General features: G+C 41.6%; 1 long non-coding RNA gene across 5 annotated transcripts in view; it reads right to left on the minus strand.

Moving 5' to 3' along the window:
- Positions 1-2,365: 2,365 nt before the first annotated feature.
- The window catches only part of LOC114022257, a 67,437-nt gene continuing 57,457 nt past the window's right edge, over positions 2,366-12,345 (minus strand). For all 5 annotated transcript variants that reach the window (XR_006290690.1, XR_006290694.1, XR_006290692.1 and 2 more), the window contains 2 exons: positions 4,937-5,089; positions 2,366-2,625 (listed from right to left, as the gene is read on the minus strand). This is a non-coding gene — a long non-coding RNA (uncharacterized LOC114022257). The remainder of the gene's footprint in view (positions 2,626-4,936; positions 5,090-12,345) is intronic.

Below are 12,345 nucleotides of genomic sequence, written 5' to 3' on the forward strand. Positions count from 1 at the left end.
TAGCGTGTGTATGTATATATGGGATCTTAAGCCCCCTTCCCCCCACCATGGGGAAGGGTACTCATCTCTGCAAAAGGTTGACATGGAAGACTAACAAACTATTTTTACTTCTGGCTTTTTGAAGCTAGATATAAGAACTTTAGAGAGAGGGCTGAAAATGCTGGGTTTTCTGTTTTACGTGGAGTCTGATCCCATGCTCATCACCATGCCTTCCAGACTTGCTCTAAAATGACCTCTGAGCATGCCTAACAGACCAGGCCCAAAGGCAAGATAAGCAGAGGAGCACCTAGTTGAGATTCCCACTGGGTAAGGGCAGGAATTAGATGGCAAACAGCTCAGTGATGTCAGGGGTGAGGTGGCTTTGCGCAATGCCTACTGGCGGAAATTCAGGCACCTTAGGGAGTTTGGACAGCAGCTGAGCTGCTGCTTTGAGAATCTAAAGTTAGGATTTAGGTACCTAAAGTGGTGGTTAGGCACCTGAGTCAGCCTTGTGAATCCCACCCTTGTTTTTCAAGAGTCACACAACGGAAATTTCAGAATAGCAATCTGGTTAAAAAGAAGTTAAGTGGATAATGTCACAGAACACTCCATTCACTGCAAGGGACCATAATCCTTATGGCCATATCTGGATATTACCTTCACTCAGGTCTGATGCCCCCTTCTGCTGCTTGATGCACACGCTGCCATCTCTCTTGCTCCCAGTGTACTCTGAGTCACAGAGGGCCAACTCTGGAAGACCAGCCAGGTCACTGTAGTCTTCCCCTTCCAGGGTATCAAACTCTTTTCATACCAATGGTGACAGGTGATCTTCTAATGCACTGCGCTGATTATGCTACTTTCCCCATGACTGGTAGGGGGACCTGGGCCTGCCCCCTAATCCAGTCCAGGGATCCTCTGCCTAGCAACTGTAGTCTGCTTTTCCTCAGACTGTTACCGTTTCCTTGGACTCCTTCCTACAGCTTCTGGTTCCCCAGTCTGGGTGTACCAACTCAAATTCCCTCCTCAACTGTAGACTGCTGAACTCCATTCCCCCAAAACACCCCTCCCCTCCCCACCCCAAGGAGTGACACTAGACTATTTCCTTGCAGGGCCTTTCTGTTGCCAACTTCCTGGCTTCATCCCAGCCCCACCTGTTCTTTCTCAGCTGGGCTCCATCATCATTCAGGGGACTATTAGGCCACCTAAATCCCATCAGCTATGGCCTATCTGATTAACTGGCTTGTTCTCAGCCTCATTAACCCCTTCCAGTCTGATGTTGGGTGAACATCTCACCACAGATAGATAAATAAAAGGAACTTCAGAACCATCAACCCCAAGATCCCTTGATATTGATAAATTGGAGAACTGGGCTATAGAAAGCAAAATGAAATTCAAAGACAAAGCAAGGTGCTACACTTAGGGAAGAAAAAAACAAATGGTGAGAATACAGCACTGCTGAGGAGTATTTGGGAGTTTTGGTTGATCACAACCTCAGCAAGTCAATATAATGCTGTTGCAAAAACCAGCAACTGCAATTTTAAGTTGCATTAACAGAGGCATTGCTTGCAAGTCACAGGAAGTGATAAAACTGCACTACTCTGCACTGGTTAGGCCTCAGCTAGAAGACTGTGTCCAATTTTGGTCACCAATTTATAGAAAGGATATGGAGAAACTGGAAAGGATCCAGAGGTGAGTGACAAAGATGACCAAATTGATGGAATGCAAGCCATACGAGCAAAGGCTGAAGGAACTGGGTATGTTTAGTTTGGAAAAGAGGGATAGCTCAGTGGTTAAAGCATTGGCCTGCTAAACCCAGAGTTGTGAGTTCAATCCTTGAAGAGGCCACTTAGGGATCTAGGACAAAAATTGGGGATTGGTCCTGCTTTGAGCAGGGGGTTGGACTAGATGACCTCCTGAGGTCCCTTTCAACCCTGATATTCTGTGAAAAGAGAAGATTGAGAGAGGGACTTGATAGCATTCTTCAAATACTTGAATGGCTGCCCAAAGAAAGATGGAGAAAAATTGCTGTCTTGCCACTGAGGACAGGACAAGAGGCAATGGGTTCAAACTACAGCATAGTAGATTTAGATTAAATCTCAAGAAAAACTTAACTGTAACAATGGAACAGACTGCCGAAGGGAGGTTGTGGAAGTGTCTTCCCTAGAGGCTCTCAAAAGGAGGCTGGATAGCCATCTGTCCTTGATGGCTTAGACACAACAAATCCTGCATCTTCACAAGGGGGTTAGAGTAGATGACCCTTGTGGTCCCCTCTAACCCTATGGTTCTATGGTCCCCTCCCCTCCATACCCATTAATCCCTGAAGCAGAGAACATAGCAGTTAAAACTCAAAGATTCTGCAGTAAAAATAAATATATTTTATGTCTAATGTTATGCTTTTACATACATATCAAAGCGCCTAAATAAAAATGGACTACATTTCAGAGCTTACATGTTGCTTTTATTTAGATTTTTAGTTAAAGTTTTTTCATCCAGTTTTCTATTCTGCAATTTGTAGGTTCCTGTCTCAACCCACTTTTTAGTTCCTGAGACCAAGGATGGTTGAGGCAAGACTCAGTTCAAGACTTCCAGTTATCCCATTGCTGCAAAACTTATGCATGTGCTTAGCTGTATGTACATGAGCAGTACCTGGGAAGTAAACAGAGGGATTCAGACACATAAAATTAAACACATGCATATGCAGTTGCAAGATTAGATAGATACAAAAACTGACTCCCATAAGAAAAATGCACATTCTCACATAAAGTATTTGACCTAGAAGCAAGTTCCTTCAACTGGAGTAAAATGTTCATTTTAAAACTGCTGACATTTACAAAATATTTCTATAATTTCTTATTTACACACTACAAAATTAATGACATAGCACTTGATTTAACTGAATAAATCCAGTAATGAACATTATATTTTTATAGTTTTTAAATATTTTTAATTAGGACAGAATGTAAGAAGTGAAATAAGATTTAAATGATCATAGTTTGCTCTTTTAGATTACATATGGGTGCCATTATAAACAGGGCTGACCCTAGTGGGGTGAAGGGTCTGGGACAAATCAGCCTCCCCGCTCTCCTTCTCGCTGTCCGCCCACCCGCTCACCTCCTCACCCACCTGCCCACTCCTCGCCTTCCTGCTAGTCTCCTCACCATCCATCCGGCGGGCATACACACCCCGCTGCTCTCCTCCTTGCCTGCCCCTCGCCTCCCCGTTTGCCTCCTCACCCTGCTTGCCCACCTGCCTCACCTCCCGCCTCCTCACCTGAATATCGGGACAAATGGTGTCCAGATTGTACATAGGTCGGGATGTGGGAAAAAGGACAAACTATTGGGACAGTCCCAATTTTATTGACACGCAGGGCCCCCCAAAGCGCAGGGCCCAGAGTGGTCATCCCTATTCACCCTACCCAAGGGACAGCTCTGATTATAAATGTAGTTTATGCAGCCAGTGTAAAGAAGAAGACAGGATAGTAGGTCAAAATGTAGGTAAATCCACTATAAGTGTTTTCTTAAAATAATAAACTGTTCCTTAAAGATACTGCAGATAGACTAAACTGTTGCTCTAATACCATCTCCTCAATAATTATTTCAGTAATATCAGTGATAGGTGTTGGTAGGGTTCCAGCTCCCTCCTCCCTCTCAGTTCCCAGACACAGTTCTCTGGAAAATAACAGTCCAGTCTGCAGGCAATTCGAGGGGTTTATTAGGGCTAAACAAGCAAGTGTATTCCAAAGACCTTCACACCAGTCAGGTTCTCTCTATATGCTGATAGAACCCCCTTCTTCTCCTGACCCCTAGCTCCAGAGGCTGACGGCGCTCCCTCTTCCCTCTCCTTGGAAAACTTAATTATACTTGTAGTGCCCCTCCCTGGTACCACCCCTTCCAATATATGGTCATGTTCCATTCTGTGGGGTCTGGAGTCAATAAGACCACCTCTTCTGTACCTGATGGGAGGGATAGGGAGTGGGGTTACTTTTGGCCATGGACACTTTCTTGCAGACCTCCTTACATCTACCCGTTGCTTGATTAGCCCCTTATCTTCTCTTGTTACTGAAAGGCAAGGCTACCAGCTGGAGGCGTGGGGAGGAGGGGGGTGCAGCCTTTTGCTTTCACTTACAATCTCTTGGCTTGCTTATTCAGCCTGTTTAAAAGCAAGGCCAGAAGCAAGATTATTATTATTTAATCTCTACCCTATTTACTTCATATTCTCCGAACAATAGGTGTAATACATGCCCAGAGGTTGGCCTATTTGAGTGGTGGGTATTCAACAATTTGGCTGAAGCACTGTGACATTAAACAGAACTGTATTCTTGAATGAATGATCACAAGATGCCAGCAGATAGAACCCAAACAGAAGGTCAGAACCCAAAATACTCAGCACCCATAATAGAAAGCCCTCAGCGATTCCAGGATACTGCTAGGCTCTCCTGTCAAGGATTCAGCTGTAGATGTGGACAGAAAGCCTGTCCCTCCTTCCAAGACAGCCACATAACATTTTGTGACTCCCAAACCCCTCCTCCTCACCAGATACAAAGCCTGTAACTGCCCAGGTTAACTGCCATATATGGCAATCAGGCACCGAAAATAAAAAGGTCAGTGTTTCCTCAGCCTCCATCTGAGTGTATTGGTTTCTTCCCCCAACTGATTGACAGCCAGGGAAATTGAATTGGACTGTGGTTTAGGCTGCATGGCCCAGGCTGACAACTCTAAAATAGCTCCATGTTATTGTGCAGCAACGTGGACATGTTTGCCACATGAATTCAGAAAGGACAGAAAATCCTCAAAGCAATCTTTGGAGAATTTTTAAAGTGATGTTCTACTTTGAAAAGTGGCTTTGTCAAAATGGCACCTGCTTAGTCAGAGTCTGCTGAACTGAGAGACAAAAATAAGCTCGGTTGCTTTTTACTCCTATTAGCTCTGAAGAGGCAATGCAGCTAAGAGAGACTGACCTGCATTTTTGTTCTTTCTTGTACATCAAAGGAGTTGTTTGCAAAATTCCAATCAGTTACCTCTGTCATTGGAGAGCATAATTGGGAGAGTTGCACACCTGCTACTGAGGAGCAAATTCACAAGATGGAGAGGATCCAGCTTGACTCTGAGCCCTGATGTATCAGTAAGGATGCAAGTTAGAAGATTTGCCTCTAAAGGCCCAGATCCAGCAAAGTGATTAAGCGCATGCTTACTTTTAAGCATGTAAGAAACACCAGTCACTGCAAGCTGGGAATCAAACAATGCATATTTGATATACAAATCATTCAGAAAGAAAAAAACATAGAGAGCCCCCCCCAACCCCCAAATACTATTTCCACCATTCCTTTTTTCAAAGCAGAATAAGAGCATTTTAAATAAAATAGCCAACTGATGTGTTAAGTTGTCTCTTTTTTTAAGATCATCTCACTGTTCACATACAGGCTTTGTGTTTTGACTTTAAATTAAATATAAACAGTAGTATGAAAAGTAGATCTTCTTTAAGACTATTATATTAATTAAGCATAGATACAAGTTCATGGTGGAGCACACCCGAATCATTATTTTACGTTTCCCACAATCATAACTGTGTTTCAGGAATCTAAAATTGAATAAGCTAAAACAATTGCAATTTTACTGCAGTAGAGAACTTCAGTTGTGTATAACATATGCATTTGTCATATAAAAATGGCATTGATAAATTGTGTAAGAAACATTAATTCTTTAAAGCCAGAGCTATAATGACAGCTTAAATTATAACAGCTCTCAAGCTTCATTTTAAATGAGACTTTCATCTAACAAGAAAAACTTACACTTTCACAACATTTGTGAGAGCAAAGTAAGTAAAACATGCTGAGTATGTTGGTTTCACTAGGGAGTTGTGATTAAAAACCAGCCATACAATATAGCCTATCATTATCCCAGCAATATTCATATGGGGGGGTTTGGCACTTGGTTCCCTTATTTGAGCCAAGGAAGATCAATGTATCTGAGTAAAATCCTGATTTTAACACCTCTTTTTCATTTTCTCTTATGCCTGAGTTTCAATGAAAACTTTAAGAAATTTCAGTTCAAAAACAAAACTTAAATTTTGGATGATTTTATAGGTAGTGTAAAAGGATTGCCATTGGGGGGGCATTGATGCCCTCATCTGAGGTGAAAGTCCGAATAGAAAGAGCTGAAATGCCATACAGCAGTGATACTCAGACTGAGGCTTGCCATACTCAAGTGGCTCTTTCAATGTGTCTCCTGCAGCACACGGTATCAAAACACTGTCATTTAATTAACAACCAATCAGGATGCTTTTACTATGTTATTAACCAATTGTAGCTGATAAAATAAGAATACTTGGTCTGTCATTTTGTTGTGAGAAAATTAGAGAGAGAGTGTAAATGAAACAATGAATTCACACTACTGTGGCTTTTTTGGGTAACGTTGATCACTAATTTAGCTCCTGACCACTGAGGTCTGGGTATCACTGCCATACAGTAACCTCAACCAGAGAGTCATTAGGAGGTTGAGTAAGTTAACTCATTCTTCTGTGGTCGTGCACATAAAGCTTTGAGATTCCTTTGCATGGAGAAAAACAGATGCCCAAAGGGAGGGCTGACTTCAGGTTCATTGTTCCAGACTATGTGCTCTGAAGGGAGCTTGGGGCTAGAGAGGTTACTCAGCTGTAAAACTCAAGGATTGAATCAGGAAAAGGGAAACTGTTTTGTTAAGATGTCAGCTTTGGCTGTCAGTCATGTGCAAGTCCCTGGAGGGAGGCAGAGGCAAGAGAGTTACTGTTTTGGGACATGGCCAAGGTGCTTTCGACAAGGTTTCTGCCAAAGAGAGTTTCCTGTGTAATGTTCATTACTAACCCTGCTTCAGAATACAGGACTATGTACATTTTATAATTAAAAAAAGTTACACTAGGAAAATATTTGATTTGGCATCACCAATTTCTTCTCCAAATAATAATACCTAGCTCTTAGATAGGACTTTATGTCTTTAGATCTCATAGCACTTTACAAAGGAGGTCACCTCCATTTTACAGATGGGGAAAGAGACACAGCGAGGGAAGTGACTTGCCTGAGGTCACACACAGCAGACTAGTAGCAGAGTCAGGAATAGAACCAGTTCTTCTGAGTCCTAGTCTGTTGAGTTATCTACTAGGCTACATTGCCTTCAAGGCAGCTGATCTGCAAGACCTCAGAAATCTAATACTGCTTGGCAGAGGGGTGACTTCCCCTGACCCAGGATCACAAGTCTCATTTTCAAAGAAAAATGAACTTTTAATCAAACTACTGCCATATAATTGATATAAATCCTTTGCTAAACAAAAAGCTTTACAACTGAAAATGCATCAGATAACCAACAACCATTACCTGCTTCTACCTGCAGGCAGCAACAGTATGCCCACTCCTAAAAATAGTCGGAATGACAAATATATTGCTATTCAGCCCACATACAGCATGATTGAAGCCATGCATTTGTGGTCATGTAGATGAGGGAACTGGATCCAAGTGGGGTTAGTTAGGGCTGGTTAGGAGTGACTGACACTGATTAGGAGAGGAAGTCGGGTTTTTTTTTTTTGGTGGGTGGGTGGGTGAGAAGAATGGTAGTGAATGTTGGATTAAAATTCACCACTCAGCAGATTGGATTAACAAACCCTTATTAGTGAGGAAAAACACTAGCAAGCAATGACCAGATACTTACAAGTGGGAACCTCTCTGGGACAACACCATACATGTCCTCCTGACCAGTTAGTTCCCAGCATCCCTGATCTTTTGTTAGGCTGACTAAATTTAACTTTTTATTACCTTTTCTTATACATATGTATTAGTTCCTCATTTCCCTGGTAGTTCTCCTGCCCTGTCAGTACGTATGGGGAGATTTTAGTTTGGTGACCTTTAAGGAGGGGGACTGTATGGGGAGATTTTGGCAAACCAGTAAAAGTGCCTGAAACCACTATTGCATATTGCTAAAAGCAGCCAAGTTGGCAGGCAGTAAAGTGGCCATGCAGCAGGCTTAGCATAACCAAGGCAGGAGGGGAGGGGGTTTTGGTGCCACAGAAAGGACAGCTTGATCCCACATCCTTCCTGATAAGAATTGTGTGGAAGTTGCTGGTGCATGCATTTTAGAAGAGCAGGATGTACCCTCAGGAATGTGTCTAACAGGGTCTCAAGGCTGCAAATTCTGGGAAAAAAACCACACCTGGTTAATCAATAATCAGAAGAAAAGTTCTTGCTTGACCATTGAAACTGCTTGCATAACAAGTTTTCTTTAAGGGACATGGCACTGTGTTACTAATGTATAAAATAAGGTGGTGGTGGGGGGGGGGGGTTGAGGTAGTGGGACTCTTCTGACTGGACTCTCCCTCTGGATGCATCTTGTGTTCCACACCGGCAGACAGGCTGCCGCTGTGCCACTCGAGAGCCACACTCAGCTTTGGTAATTATTGAGGGTTGGGGGTGTTTTACTAACCTGTTGCGGATGTGTGTAAGTGCTTGATACTAAATAAAGTTTAGCTTTAAGTGAAAGCACTCATGTTGTCCTGTTTGTGCCAGCCACCTATCGGTCGGGTGGCCGTGTCTCCCCTAATTTATCTCCTTACATCACTTCACACAGAGTAAAAGTTACCAAGAGCTTTGGGTTGAAAGAAGCCTGGGTAACAAGTACAGGTTGTGTATTAGCTCAAGCTGTTTTCTTCTAGTTTTTTGAGTTACTTTATCTTCTGTTTTCCTCACACACATGATTACTCTGCATCTTTCTTGCACATATGCAATTTTAGTTGTGCTAAGATGTTAGACTTATCAGAGCAGGCTCTGTCTGGTTTGAATATGCCTTCACTCCCAACAGTAAATAGAAATCCAAAAGATAACGTATAAAGCCCTAATTCAAGAAAGCACTTAAGCACATGCTTAAGTCCTATTGAAGTCAACCTGTCAAAGAGACTTAAGAACATACTTAAAGTGAAGCATGTACTAAAATGTTCTTCCTAGATAGGGATGTGGTCCTGAAACAGGACCTAGTAACACAAACTTTCAGAGTTTCTCTCTGTATCTTTTGACTAGTCTTCCCACTAGTTACTTTGAATGCAATTTCATTTATGTTTTGGGAAAAAAAAATCACACAAGAGGGCAGAAAGAAATAAAAATCAGTTGAAAATGGGTCAGCTATTTTATTACAGGGCCTTTTGCTCTGTTTCAATCCATGTGTGACAGGGTCCCAGGGGAGCCACACTGAGGTTACGTAATTAAGGTAAACTGCAAAGAATGGGACAGACAATCCCCACAGCTGGTGGTCATTCCAGTACTTAGATCCACCAAGCTAGCCTCAAAACAGCTTCTATAATACCTTACTGGTTACCCAGAAGCCAAAACACAGTTCCCTTTAGCAACCCAGCCTTGGATTTCCACCCAGACACCAAAGTCAAATATGAAAGTTCTACCAATTCCAAAGGATCAGACACATCACCTCCCAAGTTAATATATATTTCAGATCTTACCCAAATACACGCTTACAGCCAATCCTTATTAACTAAACAAAAATCTATTAAAAAAGAGAGTATTGGTTAATAGATATGTATACAAACAGACATGTATAGTTTTGAGATGCATTTCATAGTAGAGATGGTGAGCTTTGTACTTGCAAATGTTATAATCTCCTTTTGATCTCTGAATTAAAAGAATACAGATTATACAGGAACTGTTTATTACATTGTTAACCTCTAACAATACATACGTAAACACATATTATCTACCAATATGTCCCTAAAGGTTGAATTGGGGTCATTTATTCTGCAGGATGCTTAACCCTTTCTGGCCCTGTTTCACCCCATGATTCTTTCTTCTCTTTAAAATTTTGCCAGTGACACTGAATGGACCTCAGACAAACTTAAAGGTCATTGAGTGAAAAGCAATGACAGATTTTCATGAAAATGTAGTTTGTACATTTTAAACAAGTGAACAATAATTGCCACATTTTTATTACAATTACAGTCCTCTCCCCTCTCCCTTCCCCTCCCCCACAACTTTTATTACAGTAACCTTTAGTTCCAGAGGGGGAAATGGTTTTTGCAGCTTAATTAAATCCAATCCTTGCATGCTAACACTGCCCCCCTCCCACCCTGCCATTAAGTTAAAAGTTAATATGTAAACTTTACTGACCCTCTCATAACAAGCAGAACAGACAATGTAACTGTGTGCAGTTACCCCTACTGGGTGGCTTATATAAGGCTTATATAAGGTTGGCTGCTGGTGATGTGGGGCGGGAGGAGAGCTAATAGTAACAGCACATCTCAGGAGCCAGTCATGCTTGCAGTGCAGGGGAAAGGAAAAGAGCTTTGAGAGACCTTGGGTGAAATCCTGACCCAACTGAAGTTAATGGGAGTTTTACCGTTGACTTCAACAGAACCAGGATTTAACTCCATATTAGCAATATGCACAAAGCATGATGTCTGTTTGGTTCAGACCATCTAAACCCATACATCCTCAGCCTCTTTGTATTTTGCGATCTATGTCTTCCCCTTTTTTCCATTGCAACCAGCCTCATATCAGCAAGGGATGCTACTGCACAGCTCTGGGAGGTCAAAAGCAAAGGATATTTTCTTCTAAGCATTCCTCTTCTCTGCTCTTTTTGCTGGAAGGGATATGCCTGACCTTTAGATTTCATATTTGTTTGCAGTGTTGTAGCTGCGTCGATCAGGATATTAGAGAGACAATGTGGGTGAGGTAATATTGTTTACTGGACCAGAAGTTGGTCCAATAAAAGCTACTGGATTACCCACCTTATCTCTTTATTTTTCATAGGCATTTGTACTTTAAGTCTGACTTTTTCCATCTAGTTACTTTTTCCAAAAGATGTTCTGTGTCAGAAAAGGTTCATGGGGAAAGAGAAACAAAATTAACTGAAGTAGCATTTTTTCCCAGATTTTCAACTTTGTGACCAGCAGTCTCATCAACTATGTATTCTCTCCTTTATGTAGGATGGTAGTAATCACAATGAGAAAACAATGTGCGCTGATTTGCTGTCTGTTATTCATACTCTCCAAGGTCACTTGGTAAAAATCATTTGCTTTCTGAAAAATACCAATAGAAATCTATAACCAGTTATATTTTTTGCTATGTTTTGGTCCTCAGAGGTAGATCACAGTCTCTTGAGTTTGCAAATGACATGCAAGTTAAGTGACCGTTGATGCACATTTGTGTCCACTTTATGGCAAAAAGAGCTCTAACCTTTCAAACATTTGGCTCAGAAGCTTAACTTCAAGGCTAATGCTAGCCAAATCTAGTGGAAATGGACTTGAGGAGGAAGAAATGACGGAAGAGAAGAATCAGTTGCTCTGCAGCCTGCTCCAGTCTTCCACTGTTCACAGAGAAGCCACATTCAGGCTCTGCATGACTGTGGTGGCCATGCTGGGGTAGGACAGATGGGAGGGGAAAACCACTCTTCTGTTTCAGATGGGGTGAAAATTTCCTTCTAGAGGATAATGATCTGACCATCTCAGCATTATGGTTCCAAGCTGCTCCCCCTCCCTACACTAGATTCCCCCTAAGAGGAGGGTCTCAGGCATGAGACATGGTAGTATGGCAGCAGTAAGCAGTGCAGTGGCATTAACTTCTACACCACAGCTCTGGTCCTTCCATATTTATGTTGAAATCCACAGGATTTTACCACAGAACTTTGGTCGGTTTGATGGCTTTTGACCCTTCCCCTTCCATGAGAGGAGGAAAAGTCACCTACCCCTCTCCTTGAAGGAAGGACTTGATGGAAATGCTACAAGTTGAAACTCAAATTTTCTCATCTTTATGTAGCTTTTACCAAATAGGGAATAATCTTGTTCTAAATGGATATATGGACTTTTCTCAGAGGGCTTCCTACTTTGTTGTCACATGGTAAAATACTTGCCTATCCAAATTGACTGGATACAACTTTTCATTTTGAAAAAACACTTTTGGAAGATATATTTTTAATAATCAATCTGCATTTGCTTGGAATTGTAATACAAAAGTCTAAAAGTAACTCCAAGAGCATAAAAAAAATCTTTCAAAGTAATAAAAAGTTACGAATATATAGCTTTATAAGTGCAATTAGAAATGAGCTCTCCCCACCTCCAAAAAGTATTATTTTTAAATCACAACATAAAGTCCTACATATAAGTGCCATAAATACATGGCACACTGTGCATGAGAGTGCAATAAACAGCGAAAGCCTGTGCAATTTACTTGCTTTCATGTGTATTAAACAATGTATAATAAATGTTGGAAAGAACAATCTGCCCTCTCTTCCATTATCTAGTGTTAACAGCCGCACACCTAGGTGATGGCAAACCAAACCTTTTGCATCCTTTTTATGAGCACATTTTTAAACAGATTGCATTGACAGGTGGTGCTCTGCAACCCTC

This window comes from Chelonia mydas, chromosome 4, assembly GCF_015237465.2.
Source record: "Chelonia mydas isolate rCheMyd1 chromosome 4, rCheMyd1.pri.v2, whole genome shotgun sequence".
NCBI lineage: Eukaryota > Metazoa > Chordata > Testudines > Cheloniidae > Chelonia > Chelonia mydas.